This window comes from Solanum tuberosum, unplaced genomic scaffold (genome assembly GCF_000226075.1).
Source record: "Solanum tuberosum cultivar DM 1-3 516 R44 unplaced genomic scaffold, SolTub_3.0 scf00152, whole genome shotgun sequence".
Taxonomy (NCBI): Eukaryota; Viridiplantae; Streptophyta; class Magnoliopsida; order Solanales; family Solanaceae; genus Solanum; species Solanum tuberosum.
In genome coordinates this window covers 855,162-870,257 of record NW_006239078.1, presented here as the reverse complement: position 1 = coordinate 870,257, position 15,096 = coordinate 855,162, and the positions used below count along the sequence as shown (strand labels likewise).

Genomic DNA, 15,096 nt, shown 5'->3' with positions numbered 1-15,096 from the left:
TTAAAAAGAAAAATTCTTTTGATCAGAAAATTTGGCCAAAATTTAGCCAGAATGGTATTTTACCTATGTTATTTTACCTTTTTAAATATTTTTACCCTTTTAACTTTAATACCTTTTAACTAAAATATGAAAAAAAAGATCAATTTATTTAAAAATTTAAAAAAATATTATAGTTTTTTAAAATTTCAGGCCAAATTTTCTGGCCATTTAGCATTACTCTTCCAAAAAATTATATATATAACATGAACTCACTATAGAGAATATTACAACTATTTTCAAAAAATTTAGAGTAATTAATATTTTTATAATCAACTTTTTTACCCTTTATTAGTTATTTGAATAGTCACAATATCACACAATAAATAAGGTGTTTGTAATATTCAAGAACAATAACTGATAGTAATAAAATGAAAAATATATATATTTTGAACTTTTAAAATTAAAAAATAATTTGAGATAACTATTTTTAAAAACGACTAGTAATGCATGTAGATTGGCACTTTAACTTTTATGTAACTTAAAAATAGGAGTGAGTTTGACTAGAAAATAAATTAAAGAATTCCAAAAATATTGAATAAATTAAATCTTTGACCACTTGGGCCATATCATAGTTTATTGATTCTTCATCTGACATTATATAATTATCTCATTAACTTTCACAAGATGTAACTTAAAAAAAGGAGTGAGTTTGACTAGAAAATAAATTAAATAAAGAATTCATAAAATGTTGAATAAATTAAATCTTTGACCACTTGGACCATATCATAATTTATTGATTCTTCATCTGACATTATATAATTATCTCATTAACTTTCACAAGATAACTTAGAAATCACTCAAGTATAGATCATCCTCTCTTTTAAAAAAAATAATAAGTAATATTTATTTGTACTCGATATTTTCATTAAATCAATAATTTAATTTAAATAGATATTTACCCTGCTTTCAAAAAGCTAAACATATTTATTAAATTTACAAAAAAATATTTATCTGAAAGAGTTAATATGTTTGATCAAACATGTTGTAAGAGCCATAATATAAAGTAATAATGATAAATTTATATTCAAGACATGTATCTTACTTGATTTATTATAAACACTTGATGCGAATAAATATTTTATATAAACTATAAATATTTCTACTTGAGATCAAAATAAAATCTTAGAAATTGTTTTTTTCATCCTGTGTCAGTGATCTATATTGGAGTCCGACTAAATTTAAATTTGTGTCGAAAAGTTTCATATTGAAGGATAAAACACTCTCTAACAAAAATACTCGAATTCCAAACCTTCGATTAAAAATGAAGGAATACTTATCGCTTCCCAAAATCCGAAAAAATGTTAGTGTTAGGCAAATGGGTCCAACATGTCAACAAATAGAAAGAAAACTTGATTATAAAAATATGTTGTTTTTAAATGCTACCTAACAAAAGAATGGATCATTATAACTTTTAACATCTAACATAATAAATAAGTATCCACTACACTCAAGCAATCAACATAATTATGACATAAAATTCTCCATCAATTTTTTAACCAATCAAATTGTCAAAGAGCAAGCCATAATGTGCCAGTCAAAATTGTTAGTTTTTTCTTTTATTTTAATAAGTGATATTGTTTTCTTGCCAAATATGATAATGATGTGCTTTAACATCATCACCAATAATATATCTGATGTAATCTTATGAACGGGGTTTAAGGAGGATACGTCATTTTTATAAATGAGTTCTATAATATGAAAATTTAAATTTAATTATGTTTCATATATATGAGTTTCAAATATCGTTTGAAAAACCATAACAAATTAAAAGAAGTGACAGAATGATTAGGTTTTTATAAATTCATATAAAAAGACAAAAAAAAAAAAAAAAAGGGAAGAAAACTTATGGTTGGGTATTTAAGACTATTACAATTTATATTATCTTCTTTTGCAATGAATTTGGTATTATGTCATTTTCAAAGAATGAGAAGTGTTCATTTCATTATTTTTTTCCAAAAATATAATGGGGCAAGTATATTGAACCTAATTCATTTCAATTTTTTGTTCTTATTCGGAAATTAAAGATTTTATTTTGTCCTTCGGAAAGTTATTGAATTATACGCTATGTCATTATTGCTAGTTAATTTAAATTGCATCAAATCCATCGTTTGAACATCATAAACAAAAATATTGATCAGAAACTCGAGACTTGACATGAATTCAAGTAAAGATTTTTTCTTAAGACGTAGAAAATAGCATGCAAAAGACATATTGAAAAACTAAAGATATAATTCAAACATAAAAAACAGTGAATAACTAGCGATGACTAGTGCTCTTGAAATAATATATATATCAAACATCATAAATAAATGGCCAAATCCATCGGTGGCTTCCTAAAGTTGACACGAAGTTTCACTTAGACACCTTAACTGGATGATGTTCATTTTAGACACATCATGTAGGATCCCTTTGTGTTAGTTTGACACTTTTTTGACAATCCGCTAAAATTACACTGTGCGTGTAACACACTCGCGAATATTGTAATATAATGGCTAATTAAGGAAAGACACGTGATATTTAAGTACAAAATAATACTTTAAAAATACATTATAAGGAAAAATTAATTTTTAGCCAAAAATAATAAATAAAAGCATTTAGTTTCTAAAACCCCACCAAACTATCCCACCCCTTCTTCCTCATTCTTCCAAACTTTTCTGGCGGCTCCTCTTTACCCCTAATTTCTTCTTTTTCTTTTTTTCTTTTTGGGGTTTTTATTAAATTCAGATTTCCATTTTTTTTTGTTGTAGATTTAATTTGTACGTTATCAATTTCATGCTTTTTAATTGTGTATCTAATATTACAATGCCTCCAAAGGAATAAAACTATAAAAGAAGCACATATACGAATGCTATGTATTATTTATACATTATAGTCCCTCTCGTTTAGAATGAATGTATGCATATATGAACTTGATGGGTGTGATAGATGTACAATGGTGTGTACCCCTTCACGCGTTGATTTTGGGTGCATTACACTTATCATGTCATGTCAGCGAAAAGTATCAAAATGACACAGTGGGATCCTACCTGAGATGTCTAAAATGAATATTAACTAGTTAAGGTGTCTAAGTGAAATTTTGTATCAACTTTAGGAGGCTATCGATGAATTTGACCTAAATAAATTAAAACTCACATATACTTTTTTTAAAATCATAAAAACACACAGATTTTTTCTTTGTACTAGATCTGGAATTAATGCACCTCAGTCCTCAGCTAATAATAGTCAAAGTTTTCTCATCTACTTATATTATCATTTTTTTCCTGACAATATTCAGAACAATTAATTATTTAAAAGTCAGGAAAACAGTTCTCAACACGTGCACAATAGTTAGATTTCTTTATTGAAAATAAAAATAAAAATTGCAATTAGATGTCTCAAATTATTTTTTGTTATTTTAAAATTTTTCAATTTACTCGTAATAGTAATTGTTCTTGAAAAATTATGATTTAAAGAAAATATACGATGAAGAGATATTATATCTTAAGATATAAATAAAAATAAAATAATTAATTTTTTTGACTAAAATCATAAATTACCTTTAGTACAACATGATGGAGTATATTTACTATATAAAAATCTTTATATTATTAGGGACATGGCATGCAGACCGACCAATTATAATTCTAGTCTAGTTATAAGTAGATTATTTTTTCTGTGGTTTATTTGTCCTTTTTATGTTCGGTATAATATCAATTGTTGTGAAGTGGTAAGTACTTTCAGTATTAATTACTTTTTAAAAAAAATTATTTTATTCTCGACATTAATTACTTTTTTCTCAAGACATGAGACTGACTATATATCAAGTAATATGAATATCGTGATGATATTAGTTCATAAAAAGTGTACAAAATTTAAAGTGGACAAATAAAAGTTGATGGAACGCGTAATTATTAGCAATGAATCAAACCTTGAAAGAACATTATCCTTAACAATGTTATCACTTTAGCATCTTTAATCACATGGTAACAGCCTGGATGCTCTAATAACATTAGTTGTTTATATGTTATAATCATCTATTAATGACTTAATTACATTTTCATATAATACTCTTGTATTGTCCATTTCGAAATTATATTTGTTTTATTTTTGTTTTTATCAAATTAAAAACAATTCGTTTTTTCCTAACATAATATATATTTCGAAAACAAAGAAGCAAAATTGGTTCACCATTTTATTGTGTTTTAACATAATTCAAGAATATGACTTGTGATAATAATTATAATTAAGTGAATCTCAAATGAATCAAGTAAAATTGCAATGGATTTGTCGATGGGTGCTTCTTCCTTAACTAGAACTTTCGATTTGTCCTGAGTATAGAAAAATCCTTCCTAGGAGTTTTTTCCCAAATGGATCATATTCGGCGCAAATACGGATTAATTGGAATCCAATATGGATATCGAACACTAACTGAAAAGAAGAAGAAGAAGAATCATTTAGATGAATTTTTTCAGTGTTTCATGTAATTAAGTTTTGGTAATCCTTATAGAGTGTTTGTACTAAATTAATTATATGTCATGTGGTTTTACACATAAGGCGGATCAATAATTTTAGCTTTAGGAGTCAATGTTGAAGGTTCATAGAAAAAAGTTTTGGTTATTCGTATAGTGTTTGTACTAAATTATATATATTTCATGTGGTTGTGCGGATCGAAGATTTTAGCTATATCAGTCAGCATTGGAGGTTCGTAAAAAAAACAAAAGAATTTCCGTTGCCGGGACTTGAACCCGGGTCTCTCGGGTGAGAGCCGAGTATCCTAACCAACTAGACTACAACGGATTGTTGTATACTATGTGGTCTTTAAAAATAAGATTATTCTTGTCTTTATTGAAAAGAGAAAAAGAAACGATAGTCCAATTATCATTTCAAGTATAGTAATTCACTGATCAATATTTAATTTTTTCATGTAGATAATCTCTTATAATAATAGTAATAAATAAAAAAATTGTCCACACGTTGTTTCCGATATATCCTCAATTCAAGAAAAGTGTTTTAATTTAACAAATGTTATAGCCCGTAATTGTTTAATGTTAAAACTTGAAACATAAAGCATAATGTCATAACTAGTAATAATTATTGGAAAAATTACTTAAATACACAACACTTCTTTACCTATTCTCAATATTTCCCTACTCTTTTACTAAAATACAAAAATCCCTTATTTTCCCCCAATTCAACTTAACCGGATACTTTATTAGTTTAAGTATCCGCCCCTTATTAATTAAAGTATCCGCGCTGCTATATTATGCATTCGCCCGTTAATTAAGTATCCGTGCTGCTAACAACTTAATAATTTAAGTATCCGCCCGTTATTAATTAAAGTATCCGCGCTGCTATATTATGCATTCGCCCGTTAATTAAGTATCCGTGCTGCTAACAACTTAATAATTTAAGTATCCGCCCGTTATTAATTAAAGTATCCGCGCTGCTATATTATGCATTCGCCCGTTAATTAAGTATCCGTGCTGCTAACAACTTAATAATTTAAGTATCCGCCCGTTATTAATTAAAGTATCCGCGCTGCTATATTATGCATTCGCCCGTTAATTAAGTATCCGTGCTGCTAACAACTTAATAATTTAAGTATCCGCCCGTTATTAATTAAAGTATCCGCGCTGCTATATTATGCATTCGCCCGTTAATTAAGTATCCGTGCTGCTAACAACTTAATAATTTAAGTATCCGCCCGTTATTAATTAAAGTATCCGCGCTGCTATATTAAGTATCCACACTGTTATATTATGTATCCGAAAAACACTAAAAAAAGGGATTTTTGGTAATTAATGAAAGAGTAGGGAAAGGAAGTAATTTCTTTCTTATACTATGTCATTTGCCTAATTTTTACATTATTGTTTTCCCTTAGTCTTATATATGTTAATTATAAAATTTCCACTTGATTAACACATCAATATAAATGGGCCTTTTGATGAATATGTTTAGCCCAACGGGCCTTATAGACCAATCGGGCCTTTCTACAAATGTATAATAATTTTGATTTTTGAGAAGAGTGCATGTAATTTGGCCCAAATTGTTGTCAGTCTGTTTGTTGGTATATGTTAAAATTTTCAACTTTTATACTCTAACAACATAAAAGAATCTTTACACTATCGGTTCACTCCCGTAAAGGGTTATCATTGATGTTGTGATATCATTGTTTTATTATTAAAAAGCCATGGTGCATACGTGGGTTGGTATATATCGCGTTGAATAGTAATTGATTCTCATACGATGGATTAAAGATGTATCAATCATTTTGATGGGAATAAATATGACATAGAAATATTGGTTTATATATACGGACAATATATATATTTATTTAGGTATATTCTTGAGAAGTAAGGTAACATATATTACTATATATAAAAGCATGGCTTTTAAGACACTATAATAAGTTTAAACTTCACTTATGGTGTAAACATACTTTGCACATAACAACATAATGTATATTTCATTAATCTTCCATGTACGATTTTTGTGCCAATTGGTTAGGTATATATATATAATTTTGTTGCATATAATGACAGTAAAATTTTTTATTAAGAGGATTCAAAATATAAAAAAGTAAGTACATGATCAAGAAGTAAAAAAAATTCAACATCTACTACATATACATTAAAAACAATTTTGATCGTATATACAATACTAATTTTTCAATGAAGATCGAGAAATCCGAGATGAGCACCTTTATCCCCCCCCCCCATGCCATCTTCAGTACTAGTTGTGTGGAGGAGATTGAGTTTGAATACTATAGGTTCGAGTTTGGGATTCTAGAACTACAACAACAACCATATCTATGTCTCAGCCTCAAACGAGTTAGGATTGGACCTTTGTGCCCTTGTACCTTCTTCACTAGTTGTGTGGAGGAGATTGAGTTCGAATACTATGGTTCGAGTTTGGGATTCTAGAACTACTATACAACAACCACATCTACACCAAGTCTCAAAAAAGTTGAGATTGACGATATGAATCATAATAAAAAGAATAGTTATGACGACATTATACAATGATTATTCCTACTAGTCTCAAGAAAACTTGATAGATCCTTCTTTTTCAAGACTTCCCAAAAATTAATATGCTTTTCAATTAAAGGCTTCTTTTGCTTCCCTTTTTCGAGCCTCTTTTCTCCTCGCTCTACAGAGATAAAATGTAGGACTAGTGCCAACAGTTCATCATTATTTTCACGTTTAGGTTGGAACTCTTGATGAGAAGAAAAAGAATGTTCATATAATTTTTTTGTAGGAAGATTTTCTTGATAAATATTTTTCTTCTTTGAGAAGAATTTTTCATATTCATCTTCTTGATCATCAACTAACAAATAAGGTGGCACTTGTTCTTCATATTTTTCATATTCTTCAAAGCTAATTCCATCTTTAACATAGTCATCTCCCATCATAGCCAACGCTTCAAGCGAAATCGACATTTTTTTGGTTATTTTTTCAAATAATCAAATAGAATACAAGAATCGAGGACTTTGTAAATACAATCAACTGAGTTATGAACGAATTGACTCCTTCGTGTATATATATGATGGAAAACTAACACGTTAAGTTTGGAGAGAGATATAACTCACAAGACTTTAATTTTGTAGAGTTGTTTATGAAAGAACATAATTTAGGATAGGACATATATATAGGTACTTAGAATAATGCTGAATTTTGACTCTTGAAAAAATCAACCTTTTTGACATTTTCTTTTTGGAAGTTTCAAACTAAAAAAAGGTAGTAGTAATTCATGTGTGATGAGAAGAAAAACGTTTGAATTTTAATAAGAAATAGTAATTAAAATTCTCGTGATGATGATAAATCTTATAACAAAGCTATCCTTGTTGCAACGATACATTTTTTATATATTTTATTTTAAGAATCACATGTACAATGTATAGAGATTAAATGAGTCGTGATCGAATCCCAAAAAAACTCATAAAATTCAAATCATGAGATAGTCAATCAAATTTACGTAGTTACTTATGGTAGAGAAAGTTGATATTTGAATGTGTCCTACCAAAAAAAGGAAGTATCTTAGAGTTGTCCTCAATTTTTTTTCCGATAATCATGTTCTTAAGTAATAGCCTGTAATTTGTAAATCACACGTACAAAAAATGTAAATTGTATTAGACAAACTTATATGACGAACTCGACTGAAAAGGAATTGCCCAAATTGTACGACAAGTAATCACGAGAATCATAGGTCATATTGGGGTCTAGTAAAACGTTGAATTAATAGGAATGATATATATATGTTTTGCATATCCAAAATATGGGAAGTTAAAAGTGTAGGTATAAAAGGACTAGTATTGAATGAAAAATTGCACGTAGGAGAATGGTTCGGATAGTGGGTGAAATCAAAATTTAAAACTTATGAATTTACGATTTTAATCCGTTTAAGTAACCGGGTTTTAAACTAATAATTTACATCGATTTAATGAATTTCTTAAAATAAATCCATTATATTTGGACCAAGTTTTGGCAACTTTAATTTGAAAATATCCATTTTGGTTCAACTATATATGTTGTAAAAAGTCATAATTATGTAGGATAATAATTATTTAAAAGTGTCTACAAAGTGAATTAAGGGTCCTATAATATCAAGGAAATCAAAATTCCCAATGTAATTATTTGAGTATCGGTCACAACTAAATATGAAATTGTATTGTGACAATTTTGATATCAAAGCAAAGATTTAGGGATCAGAATTTTGAAAGTGTATCTATGTATCGAGTTGCCATACTTGTAAACACGAGGTTTCTAAAAAATGTCATATCAGAAAAGTCTAATATATATATATATATATATATATATATACACTAGACACAGGTGTCCGTATTAGCACGGACGGGATATCTTAGTATTTTTTATTTTAATTTATGTGATAGGTTGAATTTAGAAGTTGATTAAATTTTAATATGATTTTTTAGATATTTAAGTTGTTAATTACTTTTTGTTTGCGTAAATTTAATGTGAAAAGGTCCATTAAAATGTCCATAATTAAAGTATTTTTCGTTGTCATTTTTCATTATCAATCGTTGATTTTTTACTCAATGTAGTTACAAAATATAAACAAATATTACCGACATTCAAAATAATGCAACAACTAAAGAATATGAATTTAAAACTAAAAAGTCACAGCTAAAACGAATTTCATAATTTCGAAAAAATTATACAGTAATTAAATTAAAGTAGAACAAAAGAAAGTTTTTTAGATTTTTTTTTAAACACGCAGCAGGCATGTAGACGAAGAAACTTAAAATCATAGCTAAAATAAATTTCTTAATTTTGAAAATATTATACACTAATTAAATTAAAGTAGAACAAATATAAGAGTTATGACACTTTTTTATCATCTAATTAATTAGAGTTTAAAGTCGTTCTTTTATCACATTCAACAAATATAGCTTTTTATAATTATAAGATATACGGATATAGTAACTACTTTTTAAAAATAATATTAAAAAATTAGGTAGTGAATGTTATTTCTACACATAAAATAGTGTAAAACAACTTAAGCTTGATTGGACATAGTATAAAGTGAATTATGGCTCTCTTCTCTTTATCCCACCTCAAAACAATGGCTCCTTGTCCTTGTAAGCAAAGAAAAAAAAAGTTGTACTGAAGACTGCTTCATCCGTAAGCATATCTCAGATATAAAAGATTATGAAGCTGCGCACAAGCTATATGGAGGCCCCCAAATCATCGAGAAAGTTATAAAGTTGTGTACAACTGACACGTTAAAAGCTGCTAATTCACTAGACTGCAAGACCCCTCTGGGATGTTGGAAAATCATTACCGACCTGAATATCAGAGTTGAACAACTTTCTTCAACAGATACCGGGAAAGTGATCAGTGAACCGTAGCAACAACTCGATTCTACAGAAATCATCAATATTCTACAGCAACAAGTCCAAGAACTCTCTATAACGGGGGCTGAAAAAACAATCAATGACTTGTATAAACAAGTGCAACATCTAACTCAGAAAGTTGCGGCTCAAGAAGAAGCCGACAATCATCAACAAACAAGGTACGACATTATGAAAGATTTCTATTATGTTCTTACTTTTTGTTCTGATCACTGCACGCAATATTTCTCTATTTCTCTAAAGACCTGATCTTACTTTAGACACTAACACTTTGACCCAGACACTTGTCCCTTTGCTCCATTCTTTGAGCCTCTCCTGAAAATCCCTTATAATATGGTGGAAGAAGTCTTAGAACAAGCAGTTGTTGTCACAGCCGTTGTCACGGACTTAGAGACTTACTAATGTTTCGTGCAACGCTTGACAACTTACTCACGACTCTTTCACGCTCTTGTAAGCTCAAGTAAGTCTTTTGAAGCTGGATCGCTAAGAGAATGTAAAGAAAGACTTGGAAAGATTTAGAGAGCTTTTGGGAAGATGACTTTGTATTTGCTTGGAGAATGCTTTACAAGTGAGTGATGGTTTGCAAATGAAGGCCCCTCTATTTATACTACTATCTATGGGCTAAAGTGTAAATAATATTTACTTTACATATTCCTCTAATAATTACACTTTGGTCCCTTTTTAGAATTCTCTACATACTCTAGAGATTTCTAAAGCTTTCTTGAAGTTCTTTAGGAAGTTCTAGATTTCTCCATAAACCTCTCCACAACTCTAGATTCTTCCTCCCCTATCCGGATGTAAAATTTGACTAGCAAATTGGCGGGACATGACACTCTCCCACACCTATTGATGTGATGACTGCGATGCATTGTTATGGTTGCAAGAACTCCTGGATTCGGTCCTTGAACTGCCATAAGTCTTCATATTTCTCCCATGTGGCCTCCTTCGGAGTTTGTCCCTTCCAATGAACAAGGAACATAGCGCTGGCTTGTTTACCTCGCTTTCGTTTTGCTTGATAGTCTATGATAGATTTAATCTCCCGATCGTGCGAGACTGATAGTTATGGGTGATCGTCTCGACTGGTTCCGGCTCGGGTCTTCCTTATCCTCATGGTATGGCTTGAGGACGCTTGCATGAAAAAACAGATGGATCTTATAGTGTGGAGGCCATGAAAGAGGATTTGCTTCTGTTTCTTTTAAGGAGATCAATTATTTGAATTTGGGTATTTGGGCATTCTTCATTTTTCGATTTTTGCTTGAAAGCTTAAAACTCTGTGTTGCTACATGGACATGGCAGCTTGGATCCAAGGAGAAAAAGAGGAGCTACCATACTTTGTGTTAAATTTGAAATTTTGCTTTTTGCGATTTAAGTTGGAACCCAAATGGACCATAGTGTCACAGACTTAGAGTGCAAAATTTGACCGTGAAATGGCGGGATGTGACACTAGGCTATCCAACTTGGACAAATAAGAAATGCGATCCACAATATTTTTTTTTAAGATATGATACATAGAATCACAACAAATTAATTTCTTTCTTTTTCCTTATCAACATGTTCCCCTCAATTACAATTAGTTGCCTTCAATAATAAATACATTTGACTATTTAGGGTCTCATGGTCACGTATAAGGAACAATCATATTATATGCTCTCTTTCAAAAATTTATATTATATATATTAAGGTATATATTTATTTATTTATTTTTAATGATCGTGAAGTCCGAGTCAGCCTTCGTGATGAATTCCACGGGATATTTGTACCTCCCATGAACAAGAGATACCATATAACTCTGCCCACCAACACTAGGACTAAGGTCAACTTTTGCGCCCCTCGACTAATTTCACAATTTTCAAATTAATTAGTAGGTTTTAACTTTGTATGGGTTCACAATGTTGATTAATTCCATCTTTTAAAAAATAAATAAAAAATTGAAAAAATTAGAGAAATCCACTTTTTAGTTTACTTATTACCATTATCCCCTATAAGTTTTACAAATCTCCAAAATCCCTCATTTTCGCGCATCAGATTAGTGTATCAGTGCATATATTATTGTATCTCGCTCATCAGATTAATGTATCAGCGCTTATATTATTGTATCTCGCGCATCAGATTAATGTATCAACGCTTATATTATTGTATCTCGTGCATGTATCAGCGCTTATATTATTGTATCTCACGCATCAGATTAATGTATCATCGCTTATATTATTGTATCCGTTTGAGAAATTTTTGTAATTATAAACTTTTAAGGGATAAATTATAATTTTACCTTAAAAGTATATGATTTTTGTAATTTACCCTAAAAAATTTACACGTTAAATAAAACGGGCCCAACATACATATGAATCCTTTTAGAGATTAGAGATCAAAGCTACATAAATATGAATCCTTTTAGAAATCGAAGTTTACTTGTACAAGGACTTTATATTCTTAAAAAAAAAAAATTGACAAAAAGATTATTTTATTATAAATAGAATCACTGCCTTAATTAACCATAAACTTAATTTATTTATTTTCTTCTTCAAAATTTCAATTTTTTTTGTTTCTTCCTTAGAAGCTATGCATATTCACGACGTTCAAGAGGAAATTCTTGGTAGGCTGCCCGTAAAGTCTCTTCTTCGATTCAAGTGTGTTTTGAAATCTTGAAATTCATTAATCTCGAAATTTTACTTCAAGAAGAATCATCTTAATCATGCCAAATATCACGATTCCCGAAAAGTGCTTATTAGCCAAATAGGTTATGATAAGGATGATCCTTTTATCTTCCATTCATCATCTTTGTCCTCAATTCAACTTGTTAACGATATACAACTACTCGATTGGCCTTTAAACTCTTAAACAACTAATGCAAGAGTTTGTTGTTGTTACGATGGCTTATTTCTCATCGGGATTTGGAGTAAACTTCACGAGGTTATTATTTGAGGTATATTTTAGTTTCATTTAATATTTCAAATGAGATGTACGAAGAGATACCCATACGGCCATACCTAATGTAATACACTCATTCCATAGTTATGCGTAGGGGTGTTCACGGTTTGGTTTGAGTCCAACCCAACTTAATCAGTTTTAAAATTATCAAAACCAAACCAAACCAAACCAAACCAAATATAATATATATTTATCGGTTTGGTTGTTTTCGGTTTTGATTTGGTTTGGTTCGGTTATTCGGTTATTCGGTTATTAGCCGTACATACAAATAAAAGAAACAATTCATTCAAAACGTGAAAAAAGTAACAACAATCCATTCAAACAAAAAAATAGTTAGAATGACTGGCATTATAGAACTTTCGATCATTGAATTTACTGAATAAAACTTCAAAATTCACTATTTTGGCATAGAAGGAAGAGGCAATGACATTTTTAGTCCCACAAAGAATTTCCATAGACACTCATATACATGAAACCAATAAAGAAAAATGTTCTCACCTGTAAATTTTGATGAAACATATATAAAATCTTTAAAATTGTTTATGAATATAATATATTATGTATGTATAATAATAAAATTTATGTATATAACTTGTTGGTTCGGTTCGGTTATTTCTTCAATTTTTTCCGAACAAAACCATAACCAAACCAAATACTATCGGTTCTTAACAATCTAAAACCAAACCAAACCAAACCAAAACCCAAATTAAATCGATTCATTTAATCGGTTTGGTTTGATTTTTCGGTTTGGATCGATTTTTATCCAAACCATGAACACCCCTAGTTATGCTATGCTTATGCGGGTGCATCAGTGTTAGGGAAATGCTTTGTTGTCATTGGGATGCCAATATATAGGTATCCAGATGGTGAAGTGTTACTAATTTGTAACATCGTAAATAATGGAAGTATTGGAAGTATATTTAGGACATCTGATGGATCATTTAGATTAAGAAATCGAGTGTGGCCGTTAGATGATATTAATTCATCTATTCTTCAAAATGATTTTGTTTATACAGAAAGTTTGATCTCTCCAAAATTAAATAATTAAATTTGGGTATATATTGCCCCATTTTGAATAATAAGTATGTTTATAGTTACTTACATATTGTCCCATTTTGAATAATAAGTATGCTTATAATTACTTACTATATATTTATCATGTATTTTCCTTTGGCTGCTTCACTTTGTGAAACTTTAACATGTATATGTGTTCCACTAATTGCATGCAATTCTGATATTATAATTATCAATTAAAATATAAACAATTTTGACATTAGCCATGTCTTTGGATTTTAATAAACCTGACTAACAAGCAAAGTATTGAAGCCATGGTAAAGGTCTTTGAAAGGTTTTTAATTTTCGAGTTGAAATCGTTATTTGAAATTAGGTGGATTTGAAAATAAAATTTTAGTTGGAAATATAATTTGAATTTCTTTTTAAAAAAATAATCATAAATATGAAAATTCATAATTTTTGAATTTTATCAAAACTTCCCAACTCTCATATAATCCCTATCAATTGAGCAAAGATATTGATATGTATTTCTACGGACCACATTAATTAATAAAATACACATCTCCATATTTTTTTTTGTATAAATGAATGTTTGCGATTACGTTTTGTTACAAATTTTTAATTATACATTATCCTATAAAGATCTGTTGATTAAAAAAATTAGCAATAGGAATAACTAGCATATTTTTCTATATATATAATATATAAAATCTTTACGTCGAACACGGGTCCTTTTTTTGTTGCAAAAATTAAATTATAAGTGGTGAATCTTTTTTATTTTATTATAAATTTAATATAGGCCAAGTTTTACAATTGAGAAAACTTGAAATCATAATTTGAAATTTGAAATTCATTTTTTTTTTTAAAAAGTGGAGATTTAAAATTTAAGTAAAAATAATTATGCAGAATTTATAATTAAACGTTAATTTTAAATTAAAATTTGAAATTTTATGATCAAACCCCTACTTAGTACTTAGTATTATATATATCTTTAACACATACCATTCAATTAGAAAATGTAATGTCATTTTGGTACTAAAATTCAATTAGAATTCCATGACAAAATAAATCTCTTTCTAACAATCACCTCTTATAATAACATATCTAGTATGATTTATTAAGTTATTTCGAAATAAGTTATTCATCATATATATAAGATAACTTATTTTATCACTATAATATAAATGATGAGATAAATAACCACGTAACTATTTAATACCTTCAATCAAACACATAATTACCTATTTTTGAAATTATCACTATAT

The 15,096-nt window shown here is 28.9% G+C and overlaps 1 non-coding gene across 1 annotated transcript; it reads right to left on the bottom strand.

Annotated features, from left to right (window-relative positions):
* Window positions 1-4,742: 4,742 nt before the first annotated feature.
* TRNAE-CUC (transfer RNA glutamic acid (anticodon CUC)) lies at window positions 4,743-4,815 on the bottom strand. Its single transcript has one exon. It is a non-coding gene; the product is annotated as a tRNA-Glu (tRNA).
* Window positions 4,816-15,096: the final 10,281 nt, after the last annotated feature.